The 13,240-nt window shown below is 37.3% G+C and overlaps 1 protein-coding gene across 5 annotated transcripts in view; it reads left to right on the top strand.

The window, feature by feature from the left end:
* in (inturned planar cell polarity protein) overlaps window positions 1-13,240 on the top strand; it is a 349,766-nt gene that overhangs the window by 294,584 nt on the left and 41,942 nt on the right. The gene's annotated exons all lie outside the window — the stretch shown is intronic.

Here is a 13,240-nt window from a genome sequence, read left to right as displayed (position 1 = left end):
TCTCATCATATACTCCCTCCTATCGTGTCTGGGCAGAATTGCAGACACTTTCAAGTTCAACCCTAATTCTCGGCTTTTTTTCAACAGTGACCTGTACTTGTTGAGTAATTCTGCCGGTCTCCTACTCTTAATATCATTAGTGCCAACGTGTACAACTATATCACCTTTTGTGCCCTTGAAAGATGATATCCGTTCTACAACGTCATCAACCTTTGCCCCTGGCAGACATACCCTGGTCCTGTTCCACCTATCCTTTTTACATAGCATGTTCCCCGTTTCCCTGAGAATAGAGTCACCAACAACTAATAGTTCCTGTGGGACCAGCGCATTCTGCCTTGGGGGTTGCCGCTGTATTGCGTGATGACCAAGTGCAAGCTCTGGCGTTGATGTGGGCAGCTGAGAGCTTGATGGGCCCCTCAATTTATTTCCTTCGAGGGCATCCACCCTGTCCTTCAAACTCTCATATAGGCCCATAACAACGCTGAGTTGTCGCCTGATTTCCTTACACTCCTTACATCGCGCACACACAAAGACATCCCCCATGGCAATATCATGTTCCGTTCCAGAGAGTTCGGCAAACATTTCACAAGTTGCACATTTTTTTAGGCTGTGACGCGTTGGAGAATCGCCCCCCTCAGTTCTCCCCCGAGTCACAACACTCCTGCCACTTTGTGCCCGTTGCTTTGCTGCTCTAGTTTGGGGCATGGTAGTTTAAATTAATAAAATCAATAAATTAAATGTCAGTAGTATTTGAATAGAAACTATGAAATAGAAACAGTGAAGCGTATTACTATATAATTATGCGTTAGAGCTACCTCAATTAAAAAATTTGAATTCCCTACAAAAACTTTGAATTCCCTATATACAAAAACAATGGCTACAAAAATCGAACAAAAATAACGGTTTTACCTATCGTAAGTAAAATCCACAAAACTCTTTATCTAAATTAAAATAAAAAATAACCAGCGTAACTATAACTATATGACTACGTATTAAGTACAATATAAAACAACAATCATGTAAATAAAAGGCAAACACTTATCGTTTTTGCGGAGCCTGTAACTGTCAGCTGTAACTTTTAAATAGAGTCAGTCAGTCAGTCAGTTAGAGACATCATTAACTTTAGCTTCTGGCAGACATACCCTTGTTCTATTCTGCTTATCTTTTTTGCACAATATATTTCCCATTTCCCTGATAACACATTCACCAACAATAGCTATGTCCTGTGGGACCAGGACATTCTGACTTGGATCTGCTGCTGTGTTGTCATATGCACAAATGCAAGCTCTGGTATTGAGTTGGGCAGCTGAGATTTTGATGGATACCCATTTAATTCCTTCAAGGGCATCCACCCTACTCTTCAAGCTCTCAAACACCCACCAGAATGCAGAGTTGGCACCTAAGTTCTTCACACACTCTGCATAGAACACACACATGCACACGCGCGCGCGCACACACACACACACACACACACACACACACAAAAGCATCCCCCTTGGCTGTATCGGGTCCTTTTTCTTAAAGTTCCGCAAACATTGCACAAGTAGCGTATTTCATTAGGCTGTGATTTGCAGGAGAATTTCTCTCTTCAGTTCTCCCCTAGCCAGAGCACTCCTGGTATTTTGAGCCCATTACTTTACTGAAATAGTCTGGGGCATGATTTCCATTTAAATTCAGTGTAATTGTGAATACTTAAATGCAATAAATAACACCACTCATTTCACCAGTTATGCCATAACAATATGTATTACACTCAAGTTTATGTTACATGTATTTTGCTATACTGTTACCTTTGTAAAGTTATAAGTTGATTATAACAGATAATAAAATTATCTAATTATGCCAACCTACGTGATCCGAACTTTTGAGATACCTATGAGCTACTTGTTTACCACAATTAAAAACCTAAATTCCACTACTACTCTGCACTACAACACTGCGACTCTATATTCACACCAAGTCACCGATACAAAGACTCTATGAATATTAATGTCATAAATACATACTACGTGATAAAGTTAAATTAAAACATGTATGTATTGCTATAAATTTTAGTTTGTAAGCCTGTTCTAAGGGTGCCTACACATTGGCAAGCAAGCGTGCAGCAGAGCGAGTGAGCAATAAGTTGCGAATTCTTGAAAAATTTTAGGGATAGATTTTTACAACAGTAAATTGTATTCACTCATTAAAGGATATGGTTTTTAAGCACATTCACAATAAACGGAAATTTATTATGTATTTATTTCAGTCTCTGCTTCTTGCACGCAATAACTGACATCTAATTTTAAATGTGGCTTAAGAAAAAAAACAAGCATATCCAAATTTCATTAAAATTGGAGAAATAAAATATGCAAACTTATCTAGGAAATAAATTTATGAATCCTGCACTAGTAGAAACAACATTCAGAGAAAACTCATCACGGGTTATCTTTACCCCACATGTTTTTCAATACCCTAATCCCTAAATGCATTAATCCTTGAATATTCTAGACACTTGTTTGTTAGAGCAAAACAATAAATTCATATTGTATTCATAATAGTAAAATGTATCCTATATTTTACTATTAAATACTACTACTACTAATGTTGATAATAATAATAATTATTATGATTACTATGAGTCAAATTGTTGCATGTGGAAGGACAGAAAAGGAAAAGACATACAGGCACTTCACATAAAAGCAGAAGTGTGAAAAAAATGTTCTTTTCCTACAATTTCTTACATATGTGTGTAGTAATAAGAATATTGTCATTATGTTTGTAATGTATAGACTGGATTATATACAATTGCATATATAAATGCATATTGTGGTAATATAAATAATATTATATAAAATATCATATATAATAATAATATTAGTTCATATAAATGCACATGACACAAATATTACAAGCAATATTGCATATTCCTTAACTTGTTTTTCAAATTTTTATCTCAGAACTACTTGAAAAATCATTATATTGCAATTAAATTAGCATGAGAAACATTTTAATACTATTTTGCTATTTGTTCTCATTCTGTTGACCTTATCAAATGAAGCATTTTGTTAAACATGCCAAAATTAAATCTGTTACAAAACTATGTATGGAATAGATTTTACTGTTGATGGCATTATTGTGTTTTGTGTTGTTTGTGAAAAAAAACTTTCCATGCAAATTAAGAATTTGAGATTGACCAACATATGAAAACAGTATCGCACATCATGACCAAGCAAAGGACAAATTTCTGGAGAAGTCACTTTTATTTAACTGAGCCATGTACTTCAAAAGAAGAGCAAAGCAATTTTTCAAAGGCTCTGGTAAGCAGAAATATCCCCGTCAATAAGTTAAAATAGTTGAATCTTCAAGAAATTTAAAAAAAAAAAAAAAAAAATATATATATATATATATATATATATATATTGCATATTCCTTAATACTTATATCTTAGTATATTGTATAAATCAAAATATTTCAGATGAATCCACCTGGAGAAAGAACTACCTTAATGCTATTTATGATGGCATTTTTCAAGATATTAGAGAAAACTACATTTGGATGTCTGACAATGGCACAGCAGATGTTTGTGGCCACTATGTTGCACATTTTATAAGTGGAAAATTAGATGCAGACCTATCACGTCCATATTTACTTACTTGTAAGGCTCTCGAAAAGGTGAATTACTCTACAGTAGAAACATTTTCATTCTTTGTAGTTATTATTGCCAGAATGGGCCCACAGTGAAAGAGTCTGCATTTTTGTTAGTGTTGCTGCTTTTTATATGGTAAAAGCCACTTCTGTGTTACAAGTTTTCTATCCAAATCTAATCTGTTTTTCTTGCTTAGCCCATAGCTTACGTAGGTTGTCAGAGGCAATTTGGGAAAATTTTAGTGAAATTAATAAACTTATTTCTTAGTATAAAAAAGGATTTTGTTAATAGCACCTTCAAGATTAGCAACATATAGAAGTATACTACCTATTCTTCCTCTCCCACCTTGATCCTCTTCCCACAAGTTGGGGAACATGATTATAAGTGGCAGCATTATTTTATGCTAAAAATTTTGATTCTATAAAAGAATTTGTTGATTCCTTCCACAGTATGCATTGAGTAGCTGTTGGTAGTGCTAAGGCAATGCTTTCTTATTCTCTGGCTAGAAAACATTTATTGTTCATAGAGACTTTAGTATAACCAAACTTGTAATGTGGGGACTTATTTTGAGCAGCACAGTCAGAGAGATAGGAAAACTTGAATTGCAAATTTCAACTGTACCTGGAGGTACAGGAGAAGAAATAAGACAATACAATGTATTTTAGAAAAGAACTCAGAATTTCACCCTTTAAGGAAAATGGATGAATTTATAATTGGGAAAGGAAATGAACTTCCAATTCAAGTAAAAGCTTCAAAAGATCTCATTTTTAAATACAGCCAGTCACTGCCATAGAATTATAAAGGTCATTCCCTTAGTACAAAATTATCTTGGATGATAAACACCACAAATTTGCAGTGGACCATTTTGATATATTGTTGTGTATTGTAACAAAAATTTAGGTGTGAGTTTAAAAGGGAAAACTTTTAAAAAAGATGTTCAAACTTTTCATAAACGGTTTTATTACTTTAACATGTTGAATACAAAGCAATTGTGGTTGAATTAATTGTAATATTTGTAGTGCATATATTAGCATTTTGGTGCATATTTGACTTGGTTTTTTGGTACATATAATCTGATTTCTAGTAATGTATGTTCACTGATCCTAATGTTAAGTAATGTATGTTCACTGATCCTAATGCTAAGTATAGATTTATGGTAATTTCCTTATGGGTAAAATGTATAAATAAGCCTATGCAAAGAAATGCACATGCGTGTGTGCTTGCACTTGCACGCGCAAGTCTATCCTGCATCTGTCGTTCCTCAATTTGAATTTATGCCCTCTCAGGTGATTATTCTGAGCAAGAGGAAGAATCCCATCAGCATTGAGCATGCTCAAACTATTTAAGGCTTTATACACCTCTATCAGATCACCTCGCTGGTGCCTAGTCTCCAGACACTGTAATTTGCAAAACTTAAGCCTTTCTTCGTAAGAGCAACCCTTTGTTCCATTCACTAATCTTGTTGCCCTTCTCTGTACTCGTTCCAGCAGCTCTACATCCTTTTTGAAATGAGGCCTCCAGACCTGTATACAGTACTCAAGGTGTGGCCTGACCACTTCCTTATACCAGGGAATAATCACCTCCTTATCCCTGCTAGAAAAATTCCTGTATATCATTGACAAGACACCATGAGCTACTCTTGCAGCCCGTCTGCACTGCTCAGAGAACTTCATATCTGCCTGCACTGCTCAGAGAACTTCATATCTGCCTGCACAATTACCTCCAGGTCCTTTTCATTCTCTACCATTGTCAGTGTAGTACCACAGAGTTGATACGTTGCTCTGGGGTTGCTGTTTCCCATATGTAGCACTTTATATTTGTCAATGTTAAACTTAATTTGCCACCTCTCAGCCCATCTGCTCAACCTTTCCAGATCCTGTTGCAGCAGCATAGTGTCAATAGTGTCCTTGACAACCCTGCCAACCTTTGTATCATCTGCAAACTTGGACATTAAGTTTGATATACCATCATCAATATTATTTATAAATACAGAAAACAATAATGGATCCAACACTGAACCCTGAGGGACTCCACCAATAACATTAGTCCACGATGAGCAGTGTCCATTGATTACCACTCTCTGTCTTCTCCCCCTCAATCACCCCTTTATCCATAGCAGCAATTTGCCTCCAATGCCATACTGCTCCAATTTGTGCAGTAGTATTCCATGTGCAACAGTATCAAAAGCCTTTCTAAGATCCAAGTATATAATATCAAAGTTATTCCCTGCATCGAGTTCTTTTGTGAGTGCATCATAGTATCCAATCAAATTGGTCAGGCAAGACTTCCCCTTAACAAAACCATACTGTGTCCGAGCTATAACTGAAGTCTTGTCTAGATGATCCTGCAGTGCTTCTTTAAACAGTGCCTGTATTAATTTTCCTGGAACAGAAGTTAAACTCACAGGTCTATATTTACTTGTGTCGGCCTTTGATCCTCCTTTGTGAATTGGGGTCACATTTGCACATTTCCATTTTTGGGGTCACATATGGGTATCTCCCCTGAGTCCAAGGAAGCTCTCATAATTATGGCTAAGGGTATGCTTACTTCCTTTGCTGCCGCCTTTAATATAACTGGATAGATCCCATCCACCCCAGGTGCCTTTCTTGTGTTTATCTTCAACAATTTCTTCTCCACTTTTTACTCTCAGTTATTACAAGATTCTCTAGTTTACTGCCAGAGTTGAATACACCTCTGGCATTCCCCTCGCTGAATAACTCTTCATGTGTGAAAGTCGATGCAAAATATTCATTTAGTTCGTTAGATACCTGAGCAGGATCATCAACAGTTGACCTATCGATATCAAGTGGACCAATCTGATTCATCCCCTTCCTTCTAGAGTTTACATAAGTAAAGAACTCTTTGCTGTTTTAACTTGGTTACAGATCAGCTATCTATCATAGGCTTCTGTGTCACATGTTAAGTTATATGTATCCCATGCATTTTTCTTCTCTGTCATATGTCTCATTAGTTCATCTGACATCCATTTAGGCCTAAACCTTGAACAATATTTCTTAGTTGGTATGTAAAGCCTAGTAGCTTCCAAGATAAGTTCTTTGAATGCTTCCCATTTTGAATTTTCTGTTGGTAACATCTTCAGTTGGTCCCACTGTATAGAGTTTAAATACTGTCTCAGACCATCGTAGTCGCCTTTACGAAACCAATAACCCTTCCCTTTACCACTGATGGTAGTTACCTCTTTGAGTAAATTCCACTTCAGCACACTGTGATCATTGCCACCTAGTGTTTCTTTTATCTGCAGATTCTTAATTCATGAAGAATCACTACTGATAATCAAATCGAGAGTATTACTCCCTCTAGTTGCCTCCTGAACATACTGATGTAGAAAACAATCATCCAATAAATCCACAAAAGCCTTGCTAGTGTGTGAGTGACCAACACACAAATTCCAGTCAATATCTGGGAAATTAAAATCCCCCATTATAAGACTCTCTGATGTACTGGCCCACTTTATTTCCCTGTACAGTTTCTTATTATACTCATCAGAGTCATTAGGCCTATAGCACACTCCTACTCTCAATTTTGATCTCCCAATGCTTATATCACACCAAACTGACTCGACACTGTCACTGTCCAGTGATGTCGACTGGCTTCACTTCCTTGGATTTTATGTGTTTCTTAACTAATAGCATAACCCTACCTCCCTTCCTATTCTGCCTGTCCTTTCTGTAGACGTTGTCCCCAAATTCCAGTTCTTCATTCCTTATATCTGTGTGGCACCACGTCTCTGATATCCCAATAATATCCGCCTTTGATGCTTTGAGCAATACCTCAAATTTATTTACCCAACTCCTAACATTGGTGTACATGCACCTGTTTCTATTCTTAGCTACCCTTACACAACCCATGTGTTTACTTGTACCGCAATGACTCCCAGCAATCTCTGAAATATCTTGCATCTTGTTTTTCAGGCTTCTGCTCATTCTAATAGAAGCAGTGCAAGAATCACTTTCACCTCTGCCAGTGGCTACTGTTAATCTATTAGTCTTTGTATCCCCCCCCCAAGCTAGCAGTTTTCCGACCCACCTAACACTGCCGCAATAGCATCAGCAAATATTCTTGCACCCTTTCTATTTAAAAAGTTATGGTAGTTTTCCACGATCATCGTGGCATACTGGTGATCTGTTGGTCATCTATACAGCCTCTTTTGATGTTCATGATGCATCATCTCTTTACTCATCTCCATTGGATGTGCAAATTGTTATTGACAATAAAGGTGGCTTTTACGAATTTAATGACAAGCAAGGTTATTTCTACTAGACTGTCAGTAACACAGCTTAAAATGAGATGCCATGCATACATACATACATTTAGTATCATTAATGGCATGTGATGCAAAGAAGTAAGCTTATATAGCATCAACCAAGAAAAAAAAAGAAAACCTCTTCACCTGTCCAGCTCTTTCTTAAATTTATCCAAACTACCCACTTACGCAACACTAGATAGTAGCTTGTTCCCAATAGTTACTCTCCCTCTGGCTGAAAGCAAATTTTCACACATCTATCCTGTAGCCATTCTTTTTTAATTTAAGTTTGTATCTCCTTGGGTGTGTTGTTCAGAAGAGTAACAATACCATCATCATTAAGTTTACTCAATCCATTGAAAGTCTGAAACACTTCGGTCAGGTCTCCTCACAAGTGCCTAGTTTCCAAGCACTGCAGTTTGCAGAACTGAAATGTTTTGTGGTAAGAGTATCCCTTTGTGTTCTTGACTACTGTGGTTGAACTTTTCTGCACCCCTTCCAAGAGATCCACATCTTTCCTAAAATGAGAATTCCACATTTATATGCTATACTCAAGATGCAGTCTAACCTTTGCCTTATATAATGTGATAATAACTCCTTGTTCCTGCTGGCAAAAGTCCTTATATCATTGACAAAACCCCATCAGCTGTTCTAGCAGCCTGTCTGCACTGTTCAAAGAACTTTACATTAGACTGTACAATAACCCCTAGGTTTATTTTGTTCTCCACTTATGCATGTAAGTGTGGTATTTGGTATTTTATTCAGGGATACTGCTGCCTGTATGCAGTTCCTTGCATTTACCAATATTAAATCTTAATTGCCACTTCTCAGCCCATCTGCCTAATTTTCTTAAATCTTCTGCAGTAATACACCTTGATTCCTGTCATTAAGTGCACTGACAACATTTGTATCATTTGCAAACTTAGACAGTAGGCTTGGAGTACATTCATTAATATCATTAATAAATATTGTAAACAGTAAAGGGCACAGTACTGAACCTGTGGGACTTTACTAATAACATTAGTCTAAAAAGCACAGTGTTCATTTGTAACAACCCTCTGTCTTTTGCCACTTGGCCATCCTTTGATCCATAGCAGTAACTTTCTCCTAATGCCAAACTGCTCCAATTTATATTTTTGCTCCAATTTTACAGTCTTTCAAAGTCTTATCAAGAGCTTTGCTGAAATCTGAGTATATGATCTCAAAATTCTTTTTTTTGCACCAGTTCTTTTGTTACTATATTGTAGTAGCCAATCAGCTTGGTCAGACATGACCTTCCCTTAATGAATCCATGCAGTGATTACTGTATAATTGCATTCTAGTTAAGATTATCCTGCATCTTAATCACCGAATCATCATTTTTTTCTGGAACAGAAGTTAAACTTACCAGTCTATAATTATTTGCTTCCCCTTTGATCCCCTTTTTGAATATGAGTGACTTTTGCAATCTCCAATTCACAGGGACCTACCCTGAATCTGAGGCACTCTCATAATTATGGCTAAAGGTTTAGTTTGGTTTTAGCCTCAACAAATTCTTTTCTCCTTTCCTCAGTTATCACAAAATCAATCAGCTCCTAGTTATAAAATGGTATACTTCTGGTATGCCCCATTCCTAAACACTTCTTCACACTTCAATATAGATGCAAAATATTTATTCAATTTACTGGAAATCAGAACAGAATCATCAACAGTTATTCCATTCATATCTAGTGGACCAATATGGTTCATTACTTTTCTCTTTTCTTCACACTGCTAGCTAAAGACATCTTGTAATCTACCATATCCTGCCTAACCCCCTTTTTGGCTTGACTGCAGACTAGTTTACTTACTATATGTTTCTCTGTACCCTGATAATTCATAATTATCCCCATGCATTCTTCCTCTTTTATCATCAACTCATCTGTCATCCATTTAAGTCTAAACATTGATCATTATCTCTTAAGTTGGTATAAAAAGCTTAGTAGCTTATACAGTTACTTCCCTGAATCTTCCCATTTAGAATTTGCTGCTGGTAGCATTAACAATTGGTCCCACTGAGAATTTAAAGAACGTGTAGGACCATTTTATGAAAGCAAAATCCTTTCCCTTTACCCTTGACAGTAGTTGTATCTTTATATAAATCCTACATCACTGCACTGTGATCGCTGCCACCTAATTATTCTCTTATTTTCAAATTCTTGATGCATGAAGAGTTCCTGCTGATGATCAGATCAAGAGTATTGCTTTTCCTTGTTGCCTCACTAACATGATAGTATGGTGTAGAAAGCAGTCATCCAATAAATCCAGAAAGGTTCTGCTACTGCGTGAGTGACCAGACCACAAATTCCTGAGTATCTGCAAAGTTAAAGTCCCTTGTTATAAGTTGTAGCGCTTCATTGAATTATATCAGCTCAATGTCAGTAGAACAGCACTAATTTTTTTTTTTTTTTTTCACTACATCCATATTAAATACATATGGTAGACTTTTTCTTGAATTTTGTGGCATATTACTGATCATTAGCATTAGCAGAGGCATACGATGCAAGAAAGCAAGCTTATGCAGTATCATAAAAAAAAAAAAAACCCTCCCATTTTACTCTTCCATTTGTTCCAGATGGCGTCCAGCTCAGCCTAAAAATTTATTTAGGCTATCAACTTCCACAAAAAAAGATAGAGGTGTGTTTCGACAATCAACTACCCACTGGCTAAAGGCAAATTTCTACAACTATCTTTCCTCAATTGGAATCTGTGCCCAATCAGGTTCTTAATCTGAGCAAGAGGAAGAATCAGATCAGAATTCAGCTTGCTCAACCCATTCAAGACCTTATACACCTCAATCAGATCACCTCGCAGGTGCCTACTCTCCAGGTGCTGCAATTTGCAGAACTTAAGCCTTTCTTTGTAAGCACACCCCTTTGTTCCCCTCATCAATCTTGTTGCCCTTCTTTGTACTCGTTCTAGCAACTCCAAATCCTTCATAAAATGAGGTCTCCGGACCTGTATACAGTGCTCTAGGTGTGGCCTGACCATTGCCTGATCATTGGCAATACTCCATTACCTGCCATGGCAGCCTGTCTACACTGTTCAGCAAACTTCATATTTCACTGCACAATTACCTCCAGGTCTTTTTCACATTCCACTTCCGTGAGTGTAGTACCACACAGTTGGTATATTTCTCTTGGGTTATTGCTACCCATATGCAGTACTTTGCATTTGTCAAGGTTAAACTTCAGTTGCCACTTCTCAGCCCATCGGCCCAAATTTTCTAGAACCTGTTACAGTAGCACACTGCCATTACTGTCATTAACAACCCTGCCTACCTTTATATCATCATCTAACTTCAACACTAAGCCTGATATATCTTCATCAATATCATTGATAAATATACAAAACAACAATGGGCCCAACACCAAACCCTGGGGAATTCCACCAATAACATTTGGTCCATTGATTACCACTCAACGATTCCTTTATCCACTGTAGCAACTTACCTTAATGCCATACCACTCCAATTTGTACAGCAGGCTTCCATGTGCAACAGTATCAAAAGCTTTACTGAAATCCAAGTATATGATATTAAAATTATTTTTGGCATTCAGTTCCTTTGTGACCACATCATAGTATCCAGTCAAACTGGTCAGACAAGACCTCCCTTTAACAAACCCATGCTGTGTCTTAACTATTACCGCATTCTTGTCTAGATGATCCTGTAATGCTTTTTAACCAGTGATTCTATTATTTTCCCCGGAACACAAGTTAAACTAACAGGTCTATAGTTACTTGTGTCACCCTTTGAACCCCCTTTGTGAATTGGTGATACATTTGCACGCCTCCAGTCTATGGGGACCTCCCCTGAGTCCAAGGAAGCTCTCATAATTATGGCTAAGGGTTTGTTTACTTCCTTTGCTGCCTCCTTTAATATAACTGGATAGATCCCATCCACCGGAGGTGCCTTTTTTATGTTCAAATTCAACAATTTCTCCTCCACTGTGCTCTCAGTTATTACAAAATCACTTAGCTCCCTGTTAGCATTTGATAAACTTCTGGCACTCCCCTCACTGAATAACTCCTCATGTGTGAATGTAGATGCAAAATACTCATTCAGTTTATCAGCTACCTGAGCATGATCATCAATAGTCAACCTGATTCATCAGGTTCAACCTGATTCATCCCTTTCCTTCTAGAGTTTACATAAGTAAAGAACTGTTTGCTATTTTTCTTTGCATCCTTTGCCAAGGATTTCTCGTAATCTGCCTTCGCTTGCCTAACCTCTTTTGTGACTTTATTACAGACTAGTTTATATCTGCCGTAGGCTTCTGTATCACCTGGCACTTTATGTGCATCCCATACATTTTTCTTCTCTGCCACGAGCCTCGTTAATTCATCTGACGTCCATTCAGGCCTAAACCTTGAACAGTATTTCTTAGTTGGAATGAAAAGCCTAGTAGCCTCCAAAATTAAGTCCCTGAAGGTTTCCCATTTAGAATTCGATATTGGGAACATCATCAGTTCATCCCACTGTACAGAATTTAAAAACTGTCTGAGATCCCTGTAGTCACCTTTACGAAAGCAATAGCCCTTCCCTTTAGCCTTGATGGTAGTTACATCTTTAAGTAGTTCCCACATCAGTACATTGTGATCACTGTCACCCAGTGTTTCCTTTATCTGCAAATTCTTAATGCATGAATAATCACTGCTGATAATGAGATCAAGAGTATTACTCTCTCTGGTTTCCTCTCGAACATGTTGCTGTAGAAAACAGTCATCCAATAAATCCACAAAAGTTTTGCTAGTGTGTATCCACAAGTTCCAGTCAGTATCTGGAAAGTTAAAATCTCCCATTATAAGACATTCTGATTTACTGGCCCACTCTATTTCTCTGCACAATTGGTCATTATACTCATCAGATTCATTAGACCTAAAACACACACCTACTATCATTTTTGCTTTCTCAGTGCTTATGTCACACCAAACAGACTCAACATTGTTTTGTCCACCAACATCAATTGGATGCATTTCCTTAGATTTTATGTGTTTATTAACTAACAGCATAACCCTCATCCTTTCTATACACTTTGTACTCCCCTAATTCCAATTCTGCACTGCTTATGTCTGTGTGACACCAAGTCGCTGAGATCCCAACAATATCTGCCTTTAATGTCTTGTCTAGCACTTCAAGCTCATCAAATTTATTAACTATACTCCTAGCATTGGTGTACATGCACCTGTTTCTGTTCTTAGTTACCCTAACACAGCCCATGTATTTATTTGTTCCACTATGACTCCCAGCAGTCCTGGAAATCTCCATTGCCTTTCTTTCCAGGCTGATGCTCATTCTGATAGAAGCAGTGCGAGAATCACTACATCAT

This window comes from Mastigoproctus giganteus, chromosome 8, assembly GCF_048544385.1.
Source record: "Mastigoproctus giganteus isolate SK-2022 chromosome 8, ASM4854438v1, whole genome shotgun sequence".
Classification (NCBI taxonomy): domain Eukaryota; kingdom Metazoa; phylum Arthropoda; class Arachnida; order Uropygi; family Thelyphonidae; genus Mastigoproctus; species Mastigoproctus giganteus.
The sequence above is the reverse complement of the archived record's forward strand: the minus strand, read 5'-3'. Positions and strand labels throughout refer to the sequence as shown.